This window comes from Anopheles bellator, chromosome 2 (assembly GCF_943735745.2).
Source record: "Anopheles bellator chromosome 2, idAnoBellAS_SP24_06.2, whole genome shotgun sequence".
NCBI classification, from domain to species: Eukaryota; Metazoa; Arthropoda; class Insecta; order Diptera; family Culicidae; genus Anopheles; species Anopheles bellator.
In genome coordinates this window covers 6992255-7007786 of record NC_071286.1, presented here as the reverse complement: position 1 = coordinate 7007786, position 15532 = coordinate 6992255, and positions in this window count along the sequence as shown.

Sequence of the window (15532 nt, the reverse complement as noted above, 5' to 3'; positions counted from 1 at the left end):
GTCCTTCGTCTGGTCTAAAAGGTTAGAACAATATTAAAAATTTGTTGTTTGACCAGTTTGCAAGTAATCAACTAACAAAATTTCTTTCGCATGCCGAAAAACTGATGCCAACAACTTCTTGGCCGATTTCTGAACACGAACTCGTTTCGGAGCCAAAGAATCAGGTTCACAACACCCTTTAGTCTCTTTTTTGATTCAAGATCATGATTCAAGTCTCATTAATAGTGATGAGTGGACGCACATAAACTATTTTAGCCTTTCTCTCGCAGCCATTTTAGCCTCCGCAGCCTTCTGGAACCCAACACTTCGGTCAAAGTATTGCGATTTCAGGTACTGTTGTTGTTTTAGGAAGTCCTTGATGCGAATCGTCTTAAATTCAGAAACCCTCTTTTAATGTACTAATTGATGGCGAAGAGTTCTTATACACTTTCAATATTCATTCATAAATTTATTTTGTTTCTAAACCATAAAAAAAATTCAATCACTGCGCGATACTTGATCGCCCAATTAAGCGCTCGAACTTAATGTTCTCGACAAATGCTGGCTTTAAGGATACCGCAAAGGACAAGACTATTTAATCAGACAACATTCCAGTGCACAAAATGAATGCGAGAAGTTCCCCGACGGTTGGTAATTTAAATGTTTTTACAGATAAAAAATCGCCCTTGTTTTATTACAACCCCAACGTGAGTGCCAGCTGTTGGCACCGCCATCGCCGTGCTGGAGAAGTATTTAATCCCTCGGCGGAAGGGCTTCCCGGAGAGTCCTCGGATCACGAGGCAACGTGCGCTGGCGAGTTGGAAGAGTAAATAGCCATAATATCGTAAGTCTCCCGAGCGAAACCCTATCGTAAAACTTGGACCCATCCGGCCGGCCGACGACGACCGAGAAGCAGCTGTGTGCCGTGGCGCTCCCTGCGTTCATCTGCCGCCCGTCCGAGGCTATCGGTAATAAGGAAGCGAACATGCGTGTGTGTAAACCATCGCGCTATGCTCGGCATCATTGATACGGCCGTGGTGTTGGCGTTGATACCAAGGTATAAATAGAAAAAAAAGAGATGAACTCCCGAAAACAGTTAACAAGCAAAACACCAAAGGCGGCACAAAAAATCCCCCAAAAGCAATTCCTACCGTATGTTGCCCATGAAAATTCACGCATGACGTGCACTGGGCCGTCCGGCCTTCCTTCCGGCCGGTTGAGCTGGCCGGTCGGCCGCCTCCGCCGGCAGCTTTGGACACATATTTTGGTTAATCGTAAAACATGCGAGCACTAAAATTGAATGCCACCAACGAAAACGGCAGCCCGGGTGCGTCCGGCTCCTGGCGAAGGCACACAGTGCGGGCCCGAAGCCGGGGCCACGGTTACGTAAAAATGCATGAGCTTGCGAAACCATCGGCCATCGGTCGGGGCGGCGGCGAGACAAAGAAAACATAAAACTAAACTCGCCGGGTTTAGGTTCGCCACCGTCGCCCGCTCGGTTGGCAATTTATGTCACACCCCGAAGCCCTTCAAAAATCATATTTTTCGGACCCAACGCCCGGGCGGCCGGGAATGAAGGATGGAAGCGAAAAGCAAATGAAAATGAACGGCCGCAGCAGCCGAGCACCCGAGAGCATAAGTCCTCCGGTAATGGGGCTTCACTTTTCGACGACAACGACGACGGCGCCGACCGGTCCTGTGTTTGTGGAGTTCCATGTGATCGTTTCTCGTAACGATTCACCGACTGATGATGTTTGGTACCGAAAGTCGCCCGCGGTTCTCGTCGCATGATCGAGTGGCCGCGCGGGAACATTTCCGGGAAAGGATCCAGCGCTGCGTGCCACTCGTGGGAACTGGAAGGTATAAAACTGAAACCTTGCAGAAAAATTGTTGATTTTCCATAGCCACACAGACGCGAAGAAGCTGAACAAACAACGGCCAAACGGCTTTCGGATGTCCAAACGCGGCTTTCGTACGGTGCTCGGAACATGCAACATACTGTGTAAACCAGCGTGGTGGTCCAGCGAGGATTGTCAACTTCCTGTGTGTAGCGTGGCCCCGGCGCAAAGGAGGTCCATCGTGTTGAGCGCTGTGACATTTATGGTCGTATGAAGCTCAAGTTGTCATCCGTTCCGCCTCGTTCGCGTGGTGATCACTCTCGAAGCTCGAAGACTCACTCGATCGCCGGCTAAAGCCTGATCCTGTCAATGCGAAGCGGAAAATGGGGGAAAAATGGGCCACACACCAAACGTACTCCGAATGAGTGTTTATTTATGTGTATGTGCGTGCCACACCTGCAACGAGCCTCGAGAGGCTTCCGGTTTCGGCCGGCAGGCAGGCAGGCAGGCAGGCAGACCGGTCGGTAAGAGCCGAAACGCGACGAAGGAAAACATGTGTGACATATATGAGATGTTTAGCAGCGAAAATAACATCTTCGTTGGGAGGCGACAGGGCCCCGGAACGGCCGGAGTCGGGAAAAGTTTCGCCCGCCCTGCTCCGTACACAATTTTCCCGCCTGACAAGGATTGAAGGGCAGCCGGTTTTTGTGGGGCTGAATGAAAGAACTGGGTAGCGATTTGCTGGCGCAAGAAAAACACATTCCGGCACACAAACCCACGGCGAACGGCTTGAAGAAGGTTCATTTTCTTTTACAGGACGATTTTCGGTCTTTTATTCCGATCGCATGATCCGGTGGGGGTTGTGTGAAGTGTTGCGAGTGGTCCCCGCTCCGGGAGCTCAGCAGTTGACAAACAGCATTTATGAGCGTGTCCTTGGTGTCTCGAAGTGTCCCGAATACGCACCGACCGAACCCAGACGGTGGTTGTTGCTGTTTTCGTGTCACACGTTCGGTGTGGGCGACTAAAAACAAAAACCCTGTTTTGGCCACGTTCCCCCGTTCACGGACTACGTCGGGATTGCGGAACCCCTTGTTGGTGGCGAGCTGGGAAGCGGAGTCTCCGGAATCGATAAACTTTCGGTTCAATCTACCCGCCTCGGTCGGTTCGGGTGGCGTTGGTGTCCTTTTCTAAGAATTGAAGAGAATTACCAAAAATAAGGCAATAAAAGAACGGGAGAGTCGACTACGATGAACAAGTTGTGAATATGACGACGATTTAGGGGACTTTCCAAACGGCACGGCGCCGTGGGGCGGCAAAAAGGAATGCAAGGGTTTCCCGGTGAAAGCTTAGCTCGTAAAGGGCAGGACAGGCACACAGGGCAGGGCGTGGCGGTGCAGGAAAAGTTCCAAGATTTGGTTCGTTGAGTTCGAAAAGAGATAGCCAAAAGAAAGGGCCATTGAATGGTTATATTTCGGTTCTAGTTCGGTGCACCGGTGAGGCCCGGGCGCTGGCAAGGATACAGCCGCCGGCAATGCTCCACATGCGCTTACGGACCATTACGGGGGCTCTTGCGACTGCAAAACGCAGGTTTATGGGGGTCTCTTGCCGAGGTTTTCCTCTCGATCCCCTTTGGTGCCGGTGCACTGCTCTGCTGCTGCGAGTTAAATGTTCCCATACACGATTTGTGCTCGAGCGTGAATGTTATGTATCCTGCCGCCTGCCGCAGATGGGCCAGCCGAAAGGGACTCCTGCCAATCATGCGCCAACGTTCGGGCGGACGGTTGAGGGCCGCCGTTTAGGTTGCGGAGTGAGTGAGTGCTGCAGTTAGCGAGGGAATGAAGTACGGGGGCTATCGGGAAGCGGATGACGAGAATTGCCAATTGATGTGGACAGTGAACGACAGTTTCGTGATGCTGTTAAACCCGTTTGAAACTAGGTGCTTTGAACGTTTTGTTTTTTCTGAATTATGCGGGCTATAGATTTTATTTAAAAAATGAATTCGTTTATTTGTTCAATTGATGGAAAAGTAACCATATTTTGGATGTGCTACGATATTTATTGAATATTTCAATGAACATAATTGTTTTTTTTTTATCTTAGAAGAACAGACCTGGCCGTATTTATGACATAATTGAGGGGTGTAAGTTGTACAAATTTCAAGCAAAAGAGACCAAATAATGTATTAAACACTATGATTAATAGTACAAGTTGGGCCATTGGAAGTGGAAGCATTTGTTTCTGAAAAATATACATTAAAATACTAATTTCTTGTTGTTCATTGGAAAAATCTTTTACTTTGTTCCAAGGAGATTTATTTCGATGTTTTACCCTTTTTTCGGCGTGTTTTATCATTCTGGCCAATGTTTCATCGGATGTGCCGGCGTCGGAATTCCTTGATGAATATTGAGGGCAGTTTGAGATCTTGGTTTGTTAGTTTTAAATAACTTTTGGAATAAAAATCAATATTTCGGCGAGTCAATATTTCAATTTCTCGTTATCAGTCGTCCAGAGATTGTTAACTTGTAACATGTTTGAAGGTTTTCATTGCTGCAAACACAATAAGTCGTTCAACCAGACTCTTTGCTCATCTCATCGCATAAAACATTCGAGAAAAGGCATCTAAAGTTGTTCGGAAAATTGACACAACCTATTTTCATGGATGTTCAATGTTTTGAAATGCTAAATTAAGCTGAGAAGAAGCAACATTTGCCCAACTGTGTTGGACAAATCCAGCACTGCCTTAGTCGGAAAATGAATGAAATGGTTTTTAGATTTATGACATTGCTTCGGTTCGAGGATCGAATTATCGCAATAATAAATACGCATCATTCGGATAATTAATTGTATTCACAATGTGTACGTACAAATACATCTTCTAATTATAAAAATTCCCTTTCGACATGCCAACCCGGACTGTAAGACGATCTACAAACCCTGCACGAAACTAGAAACCATTTTGTATTTTAATAAAACTCGAAAGGAAGCCCTCTCCGGGCGGGACAACGCTTGCTGACGGTTGGCATCGGAACGGGGTTTTCTTCCGGACGTTTTAGTTTAAGCCTCCAGAAGAGGAGCACTGGGGTGGTGTGACCAAAGCACACGAAATTAAAATGTTCTCTCATCGCATATTGCGATCACGATTCACGTGCACATTCTTCGGCCCAACCTCGGTCAGCGGGGAATATGAAAAAGCGTCGTCTTTGTCACTTCCGGTGCCGTCCGGGGGCTTGTGCAATATTATCATCCATCCAAGGATGCTTCGCAGCGGCGCTGCATATACGCATATTTTTTATGACATTCTTCGTTGCATCGTTGCTCCTGCCGGATGCTCCGGTCTGTGCGGTGGTTTGTGGTTTTGCTATGCCGCCGCCATGCATCGTGACCGGAAGGCCTGCGAAGCGGATGGCAAATGGCCACCGAAAACGCGCTGCAGCTGGTTACGATGACGACGGCGACGATGATGATGATGGACGGGCGATACAACAAAGTCCGTCCGAACGGAGGCTGTTCGCCGCGGCCGTGCACCGTGTTGACGGAAAGAATATGCTCCCGATGCCCGTGCCGGGAAGCCCGGGCAGTTGTGCGCTCCATCCAGAATGCGCGCCTTTATGATGTGGGCAAAGAATTTTATCGATTCGGCTGCAGCAGCCCGGGGGGTCGGTCCGTCTTCTTGTCTGTCGACCGAAGAAAATAGTTCAACTTTTGAAGAGGGTTTTTCATTGCCACTAATCCCCGGTATTTGAGGGTCGGAAAATTTATTACGTTCATCAAGACACACACCAGAACCGGGTCGATGGAAACCGCTCCGGCGGGTATGTTGTAAGTGCGAGGACCGATTTGCGGACCAAGTGTCCCGGAGCCGGAGCGCTACCTGACGTTGCGACCGAAGGCGACGCTATTCGTATGATAATTTTTGGGGTTTTATCGAAATTTACGATCTTCGCAGATTCTTCACCCAGCGATTTGTGGCAAGCGGCAGGGCGGCAAGAGTGTGTCCGCCGCGTCGTTGACCTACTCGGTACCCGAGTCGAGTGGCCAGTCAAGTACGCATCCAGCACTTACCCGCTTCGCTTTTTATGGGGTTAGTTTGCCGGCTTCATGCTTCGAGCGAGGCGACCTCGTGCGACGCATAAATCATGCGGCCCCACTCAGCCGTTACGTCGTGGCTCCTTTTTAATCAAAGTCTCGGGGGGAAAGTTTGTAAGATTAAAAGGACATTAAATTCCGACCCATTCTTCGTCCGGCGAACGGCCGGCTTGGGTTGAGTGACTCGTGGACAATTGCTGAGAAGCACCGAGCGAGCGGGTTTGAAGAAAACTGAAAACAATCTTCAAGTGTGCACAATTAGGAGTTCCGCATCCAACGCGCCCATCCAGCATCGGACCAACTGGACCAGATTGTTGACTGTTACTGGCGCGAAAGTTCGCCGACTTACCGCGCGGACGGAAGAAGCCAGCAAATCTTGGCCTCGGTGTTTTCTCCTTCGTTTCGCTGGATGGAACTTTTCACACCGGCAACTAATAGTGGGTCGTTTTTCTTACCTTGCCTTCGCGCGCCCGGCTAGCCATTCTTCTTCGTTTCCCGACGGCAGAAGAAACGAAACACTGAAGGCGAAAGTTGGAGCAGTTCACTAGTTTGTTTCATTAATCATTTTTATGACGCGTGAGGCGCGCAGATTTAGCCGGCAGCGAGCGCAGCGAAAGCCACGAAACTATGCATCGAGCATCCCGGACGAGGTGGACTCGTAAAAAGATAGTTAACAAGCAGACAGAGCCATAGGTAGAGGCCGCTGCATAATGTTGCCATCCTTTCTACCGCGTGTGTGTGGCAAGAAAGTGCGCTCTGGATGTTGTCTAATGCACCATTAGCATATTAGCCACCGCTCGTGTCGAGTGAGATGAATTGAAAATTTCTCATTAAAAATGCACAATTACATTAGTGCCGGCGCATCGTTGCTAATGAGCCGGTGGAAATGAGGATAACCCGGCCCATAAGGAATGCCACGGATGGCACGGACAAATCACCGCATTGCAATTACGTGACCAACGTGACATCGTTTGCCTGGGCCAGTTTTTCTGCGCCATCCCCTGCAAAGCAAGCAGGCGTTCACGGGATAAGGAACCTTTCACAGGAATGCGGATTGTAAATTGCGAGCTCGCTAACCGCTGGCTTACTGGGGGGGACGGAGTAATGGGAATGAAAATGCTATGCAGTACACCCACTTTCAATCTCCAATATTCGTCAGGTCCTTTGCAATTCTTGTCCGGATTTATTACATTTCTTAAGATGCTTTAATAGTGTTCATATGAAAGTTGGGTAGTTTTTCGAAGTGCATGTCAGGCCTTCTGAATGCGCGTTCTCAATGTAAACCATTTGAATGAAAGATGAATTTTTCAATTGAGTTTCCTTTCCTTAACAGCTTTCTTCTTTGAAATAAAGAGACTAAAAGATGTTAAAATAAAGAAACTAATAAAATAAAAAGAGTATGGACTTTCGCTTCGACATTCTCAGCAAAGTCTTGACTAATGGTTTTTAATTCTTTGACACGCTTTACTTAGGTTGAAGACCTCTGTGTTGCCTTTTTAGCTTGTACAAAAAAACAACACCAACAAGGTTCGGTGTCCCAAATGTGTCATCTTGCTGGCTACATCGCCCGCTTACGCATCGCATTCCCGCGAAAGGGCCCATCGCCATCATTTAGTTGAGAGCTTAGGCAAATGGAACCTTCCTCGGAGGAAGCCGGAAATGTCAGTCGTTGACCCAATTTTCCACCCATATCAATGATGCACACTAATAAACGTAAATTATGGTCTGTTTTTCGATTCCAGAACCTGCGCTCCACCGCCTGAGTGGCTAGGTCGTCGTGGTTCGTGGGCTGGGTCTTAGTGAGCTCGGGTCCCCGGCACAACGTCAGCACCATCGTCGCACATTAATCGCGCCCGCGATGGTGAAGATAATTTATCTGTGCCGACAGCGTGAGTAGCGTGGTCGGCAACAGGCGTCTTCAGCGACCTGTCATCGGTCGCACTTGTCAACGCAACGGTGGCGGCCACCGACCGCACTGCAAGGAGTTCGGGAGCGGCGCAATTGAGTTCGCGAAACCAAGTACCGTGGCGCCGCCATCAACCGGTATCAGCGTCAGCGTGTTTATCATTAGCATCACCATCGGCATCATCGTCGTCATCGTCGTCGTCGTCGTTGTCGTCGTCGTCGCTTTTGTCATCAGCCGCAGTCAACATGTCGGTATGTTTATGCTCGGTGCAATTATTCTTTGACTCCATCAGCGCCGATGGTGGCAGGGATAGGACCCGAGCCCCCACAAAGGACGGCGAACGGCGCTGTTGTCGTCGTCGTTAGCCTGAACAATAATGACAGTAATGATAGTTAAAATATGCATGGGATTAAGCAATAATCCCTGAAAATAGAAAATAAGCGAGGCAGCGCATAAGCCACAGGATTGTGCCCCCCCCGCGTAGCGAGCGAGAGGGAACGAGCGTAGGGACGAAGTGAGAGAGCGAGAAGAGAGAGAGAGAGGGAGGCTAAGGACATATCTTCATTATGTTGATGTGTATACGGCCATAAGTTAGTCCGGGCGTCGAGTGGCGAGTGGGGAGAGGATAGAAAAACCCAAGGTGAATGGCGCTGGGGTATTTCGGGCGACGCCATCTGCTTCCTTCGCTCCGCCTCGTCGGACGTCCCACCAGACCACCAGCGATTGAAATGCAAATCTTCCACACATCGTCTGACCCGCAAACCAGTCCACAATCGCCTTCGCAGGGACACCTCTCCGCGCTGCGTTCGAATGCACTCTCTAAACGCTCACTGCATGTGTTTGAGTGTGAATGCTTGTTATAACGAAGCTACCGGTGGTGGTCCGGGAGCCGTCCGGGGGGCCCTTTCCGGCGGATTCCAGCGAGCGAGCGTGTTTCGAAGAATGCCCATCCAAGACGGGGCAACGGAGCGCCGGGATGCCGGCGGTTTCATATTTCGCCTTGCCACTCGTGGCGCTCGTGAACGGTCCACAAGAGGGCGGTGGCCCTCCGCCCTCGGTGGCAAAGGTGAAGTGTGCGCTTGCATTAAGGTATTTATAACTAATTTAAATATCGAATACCACTGCCGGGCCGTACGCGGAAGGATGCCGTTGTCGAGGAAGCGTAAGGAAGGCGCCAACGTCGAGACCACCAAACCGCAAAGGGGAAACAAATAAAGCGCACAAAGCGAACACACATAGTGAAATCCCTTATCAATTATTGTTATGGGTTCTGTTTGCATATGTAATTAGACCGGTCACCGGGTGGTTGGGCGTTGGCGTTACCGTCCGCGCTTGTGCTTATGTTCTGCACTCTGAAGGGTGATTTTCCCGGGTAAAAGGCTCTGCATACTGATGGGCAGCCGCTACTAATCGATTGCATCACACGGCCGATTAATCGAGCTGGCACTCGTCGGGTCAACGTGACCAAAAAGAAAATTGGAGCAAAATTCTTCGCCTACTTCAAAGCGAGCAACGTAATTGGATCGATAAATAATTCAGCATTCGCATCGTCACACACGCCAACGCGCCTGTCATAAAAGACCGATGTCTTGGCACAACAAACGGACTGGCTGATTGAAGGCAACGCGTTGGGTTTGTGAAGCAATTTGCGCCATCAGGAGGATTAGGTGTCAGCTCTAAAGCCAACCATTCTTAGCGGAAGCAGCAACAGCACAAACAAAAATAACGCTTCACGTCGTCGTTCGTGGCACAGAATCCATCCATCATTTAAAATTCTTTAAACACCAAAAGCCCCAAGAATGGGTGCCTAATGGGTCGGCCTGCCTTTAAGATGCGGCCGAATGGCGCTCGGTTCAAACATTGTTGAAGCTTTACGGGAGCTTTGCGGTGAAATCTGGTGTCCGGTGGCGCCTTTGTTTCCTGTTTCCAGCATCCGGCCAGTGATTGAGGAGCAGTCATTAACGTTTTATGAGTGCAATTCGAGTGCTTCGTTTACACTCAATCACGTACCCCTTAGATTGGGGAGTGGGGTCGGTCCAGGGGTCGGTGCAGCATTAGAACGGTGGTCTCATCAAACCAAACGAGCTCGGCTGGTCTAATCAGGTCCATTTCGGGGAGCGCGAAGATCAACTCGGGCAGGGGTTTAGGGGAGCTTATGTTGGCCATAAAATTCAACCCAGAGGAACGCCAACGGGGAGAAAAAACAGAAAAACCTACACCACCCGCCCGCAGGCGTCCCGTTGAACTGTTAAAAGTAATTTGTGCGAACGGGATCGAGCATCATCGTCCGTCCGTGTTGCGTGCATGGACATCATCAACGTTGTTGCTCCGATGGGTTCGCATTTCCTCGTACATGCACCATTAAGCGAACGGACCCTAGGAGCGTAAACCTGACCGTCCGTGTCATCGGCCGTCGGCTAAAAGATAAACAAAACTTCCTTAATCAACACAACGGGTGCGCTGTGGGGTGTTTGGGTCCTTCCGAAGGCGCTCGGGCTTCCGATTCTGGTGACGGTGGATTATTGAAATTTTATTCACCCATAGCTCATCGGCGGGCGGCCCTTCAGGGAGCATAAATCTCATTGTTGACTGTACTCCATGGAGAAGATATATCAACGGCCCATGGGCCCCCCGCCGTGGCTTGAATGGTCGCACCGAGATTGGGAAGGCTCCAGAACATTAATGGCCATCATTATGAGCAATTTCAGATAGCATGCAACAAGGAGCTAATGGCATGATTGGGCTTCGGTTAGCGCGGCTCGGTGAGTGAGTGCAGAAAAGGGAACCTTACGACATATTTAGACCCCCGGCATGGTTAAGCTTTGGCGTACCCCGATAATGAGGGTGCTTTCGAGTTGGAGTTCGAGTTCCCCTGTTATGATTGAGGGGTTCCACACTGATTAGACAGAAGAGCACTGTGGAGCATGCGATGGTGGCCCCAACATCTACCAATTGGCATTTCTGTCGCTTTCCCAATTTCGTATGCATTCCAGCGTTCGTGCCCTTTTTAATTTCCCAAAGGCTTTCCCAACGTTGCAGCCGAACGCATTAATCATACCGGTTCCGGCGTTCGGTTCCAATACCACAGGAATCCGGGCCGGGGAACCGACCGAATGACTTCGTGACTGAGCTCTACTCAACCCTGGCCGGTATGTTTTTTTCGAAATTCACAGCACGATGAATCGAGCTTCGAGTTCACCATTTTCCCCGCCGCATTCGCAAGTCAAAGGCCTTTCGAGTGAACCCGTTTCGGTCGGAGAATCGTTTCGCGTGAATCCTGAGCATGCGCCGCTCCAAGGAGAAGATTCATTCAACTTCGCTGCAACACATTTCGGTCACCGCCACGGTTCAACGTTCGACCGTCGATTCCGGTGGTCTGCAACAGGCCACAGGACACAGGGCTTTGGGTGCAGCGCGTTAACTCGGCGAAGCCCGGACACACCGTATTGTGGGACGAATTACAGCGATTTCATGCGATTTGGATAGTACTGAGGCACCGGCTCGTTGGTCGGCTCAGCTGGTGGCCGCGTGCATCATGCGTGTTTGCACGTTGCCAGCATGATTAAGCTGATGCGGGAGCTGCTGGGGGGGAGCACGCTGGTGCAGCGGGTCAACAGGTGTTGCGAGCATGGCGTGCGGTGCAGATTTTTATGTTTGTTTTGAAACGCCCCGACCATTGCCATCGCGTGTCCACCGTCGTCGTCGTCGTCATGGGTAAGCCTTTTCAATCGGATTGCTGATCGGTATGATTAAATTTTCTCATTTCCATTGCGTGCCGACGGTGGCTATGCAGTTTGTTAATCCTGTTGATTTCAATAGAGTGCGCCGGGGGTGCGTGTACAATCGGAATAAAATAAGCAGTGGATCGAATTGATTACAAAAAATTAATTTTCCCTTCCAAGGACCCTCGGGAAGGTTGGCCCTCGCGCATATTGATATGCTTCCATTCGTTGCTTCGGTGTTGCCCGTTTCACTTTTATATTATGTGAACTTTGCAGTAGTTTAAGAAAGTGTCGATTCGGTTTTTGATAAATTTTTTGTGATTTTTTCTTAAACGCTCGAATGATGTTGAAAATCCAGACACCAGCGACCAGGCGTCTCCATCAAACCTAAGAATGTTGAGCACGCCGCTTCCATTCGAATTAAGAGAGACACGGAGCGAGACAGAAAGTAAAGGAATGATAAAAGGACACTTGCGCCTAATGCGTCACACAGCTCGGTGCAGGGTTGGTTGTCGCTCCTCTCGCCGGTAATTGATTGCGCTCGAAGTACGTAAATCGTAGTTCGCCCGAAGCCTTTACTTTCGAAAGTATTTCCGGTGCTTCGGCGTGAATTACCCACGTGATTCAATGCCGCGGCTACGCGTTGTGCAGTTCGCTCTGCGGCACCGCTCAGCATGTAGTTGCATCGCTTTCGCTCAATATAAATGCAAATGAGCGTTCGGTTTCAATTGCGCACGCAAACCGGGTGCGGGTGCCCCGAGGGGTGGAGTCGGGGCGTGCGATGTGTCAGCGGTAGCCAGGGGCAAGTTTCACTATCCCTTCCCCGCGGCCTGCGGTGGCCCTCTTACACCGCACCGAACCCGACACCAGCTTGCAGTGGAAATTCGCAGAAACTTGGGAAATCATTTTGTAACTTCCGCCAAAGTCTGCCACCCGATTATCTGCCCCCCGGGGGCCCCGGGCCGCCCCACGGGTGGACGGGACGTGCCCCGGCTGTTGCGCGGAGAGTTCAGATTTTGCTAATGAATTTTAAAATTTCGCCACCGATGGGTCGGCCGGGGGCCCGGGGAGGACGCCGGAATTTCCCGAAAACCGTAGACCCAGGGCACCGCTCCGATGGCGCCACTGAACGGTGGAACTTTGCTCGGTTTCTTGGGCCGGTCGGCGATGCGATGAAAGAATCGTTTGCGTTGGGGAATCTATTAATAATTAAATGGTGGAGAAAAAGTTGCTCCACCACCGGGCCAGGCGGGCCGACGGAGTGCCGGAGCTCTAAGTACAAGTTTGGAGGTGTTCGTTCCGTTCGGTCCTCCCAGCCCCGGTAACGAACCGGATCAGCTGAAATCGACGCATATCGATGATGGGCTGAGCATGGGCGTAGCGCAGAGGTTGGACACTTTCGCCCAAAGTTCGACTTTCGAGCTTATGCTGCGGGTTCCGGGCGCCCTACCGTTGACGATGCATAATCGAAGCAAAAATGTAATCAATTGAATGGTTTCAAGTTTCGGTGCTTGATAGTGTGTCGTGAGCCACGGGCCGGTTGTTGAATTTTGAATGATGTTACGAAACATTTCAAAACGTGCCAGAACTTGGGCCAGAAAGTTGTTCAACCATTTTTGTTCCGTTTTTTATCGTAATTTTTCATAATCTCCAAAATGAAACGGAGAATATTGTTGGTAGAATTCAGCTTTGTTATGTAAATGTGGCAAATACTGTGACACAAACAACATCCAACACTGTCCCAGTGCCATTCCAGGTCATTCCATTCGCGTTCCGTTCGATTTAATTTCCCATCAGCACGCGCACCCTTCAAGGGCGCATGAAGTAGCAGGCATTATCTTCAACGACTTCTGGCGTGGCGTGTGGTGGTGGTGGTGGGCAACAAGGTGGCAACCCGTTTTGATTTCGTTTCGCAATCGCCACCAGTTTAAGGACCTTCAAATGGGTCAACGCCGAGCCGGGTGAGGTACCGTCTCGAGGACGGGGAAGCGAGACGGGGAAGCCGTCTGGCGACGTCCGGGAGGTTAAGAAAGTGAATAAAGATCATATTTATATGCTGAAACTGTTGCTACAAATCATGCCCCGTTCCAGTTACGAAACGGTGGCGAATCGTGATAAAGCGCTCCCTGACACGGTGCCTGGTACGTCCACTGGACCGGGCGGACGGGGCGGAGTGCAGTGCGGCGGGTGTACCATCACCAGCGGGCGACGTCGACGACAAGGATGCATGGCCAGCTGGCCGGCCCCCGTGGCGGTCTGCTCGGCGTTGTTTCCGAAAGTTCCCATAATGCGGCCGCTCTCATCTTCGAAAGGATGCGAAAGGACGGCAACTGTGGCTGTGTGTGCGGTCGGTCGCCTTGGGATCACGGACGATAAATGTCGATGGTGGCCCAGAGAGAGAGAGAGAGCTGGTGGTGATGCAGTTCGGTAGTGTAAAAGATTGAGCTCGACGCTCGAATGCTTGTAACACATGCAACTCGGGGCCTCGGGTTTATCCATCGTTCCATCGAGCCGTTCGGAAGGCGGGATACATATTTCTTCGTTATGTGCCAAAGTTTTCCGAAAAATTTGCTGCAGCAAATTTGAACCACAAACGACGTTACGGGGTTGTCCGGGGAACGGGGCATCGTCGGTTGATATTGGGGTGTCCCCGGCCCCGACTGGTCGCTAATGCCGTAGAGACGGTGTGTTGAGGGGTAAACTTTAATCCTCACACCTGACCGATGGCCCTGGATACACCGGAACCGGTGGAGCTAATCTGTAACAGAACCGGCTCATACTCTATTATTGGACACATTGAGGACATTAACCCACAGCACCGAACAGGATGTTTGCAGTTTCAGGGAATTTCCCTTTCGATAGAGGCTCGGAAAATGATTTTCCATCCATACCTATTTGTAGTGCTGTTGAATTTCGCAGTCGAATGGTTCGCGTGGACGGTTTTCTTCCTCATCACGTGCAATACACCCCTGGCTGGCTGTGTACTCTAGAGCGTCACCGTGGAAATGAATTATTATGCACTCGATCATGGTTCCCTCGGCGAACGGCACCGTAGTTTGCAACGCATCCATCATCGCGCCCCGTCCCTGTCAGCAACCGTCATCGGATTTTACATTTAATTAAAAGCATCTCAAACCAACATCGGCTTGTCATTCATCCGTGCGCCTGTCAATAGCGGGCCGGCGGCCGAATAGACCATCCTGAAACGGGACACGGGTGGTGTCATTTTTCACATCCACCGTCCGAGCTAATCTCGATCGCATGGAGTACGTACGGAAGCCAAATTAATTATCAAACAACTCCATCGCATCGCGCTGCAACCTGAACCATGCATCAAAATGTCCGCGAGCGAGAGAGAGAGCGAGAGCGAGAAGGTAATTCATTACAATCACAATGATGTCACGCCACGCCACTCTCGCCTCGGGACATCGGGCGCGGTCGAAAAGCGGTGGAAAATTTACCCTTTGGTCCGTCGGCAGAGAAAAAGCGGGTTAATAGAGTGCAAAGGCTGTGCAGTCGGACAAATGGTCGATTAACCCTTCGGGGGCGGCTTACATTGTAAGGGCAGGGTTGGCCGGCGCATTCGGTAAACACCTGCCAGGGACCTCGGGGGATGCTCTGCGGGTCTAAATTATAGAGCGCTTCGACGCCCCGGTCACAGTGTTGTAACATAATATTTATCCTCGCAGCCTCGCTGTTTATTTGTTGCTCCAGTTATGTGGGCCACCCGCTCGGCCCGGCCCTCGGGGCTTCGGTCGCGTTGCACCGAAGCGTGGTTCCCATGGTCCCTTTTTCACGCGCACCGGCCTGGCGGGGAATTTGCATTTTGTTTTGAGCGAATTTATTTCCGCTAATGAGATTCGCGCCGTAACCGCGACGATGTGCTTTTCATTTTGGACCCAGCATTGCTCTGGACCCCCTGGTGGTGGTTTTTATACGCCGTCGTGTGGCTTTTCAAAAGAAGGCCAGCGTTGCCATGGTGATTTTGCACGGCAGCGAAG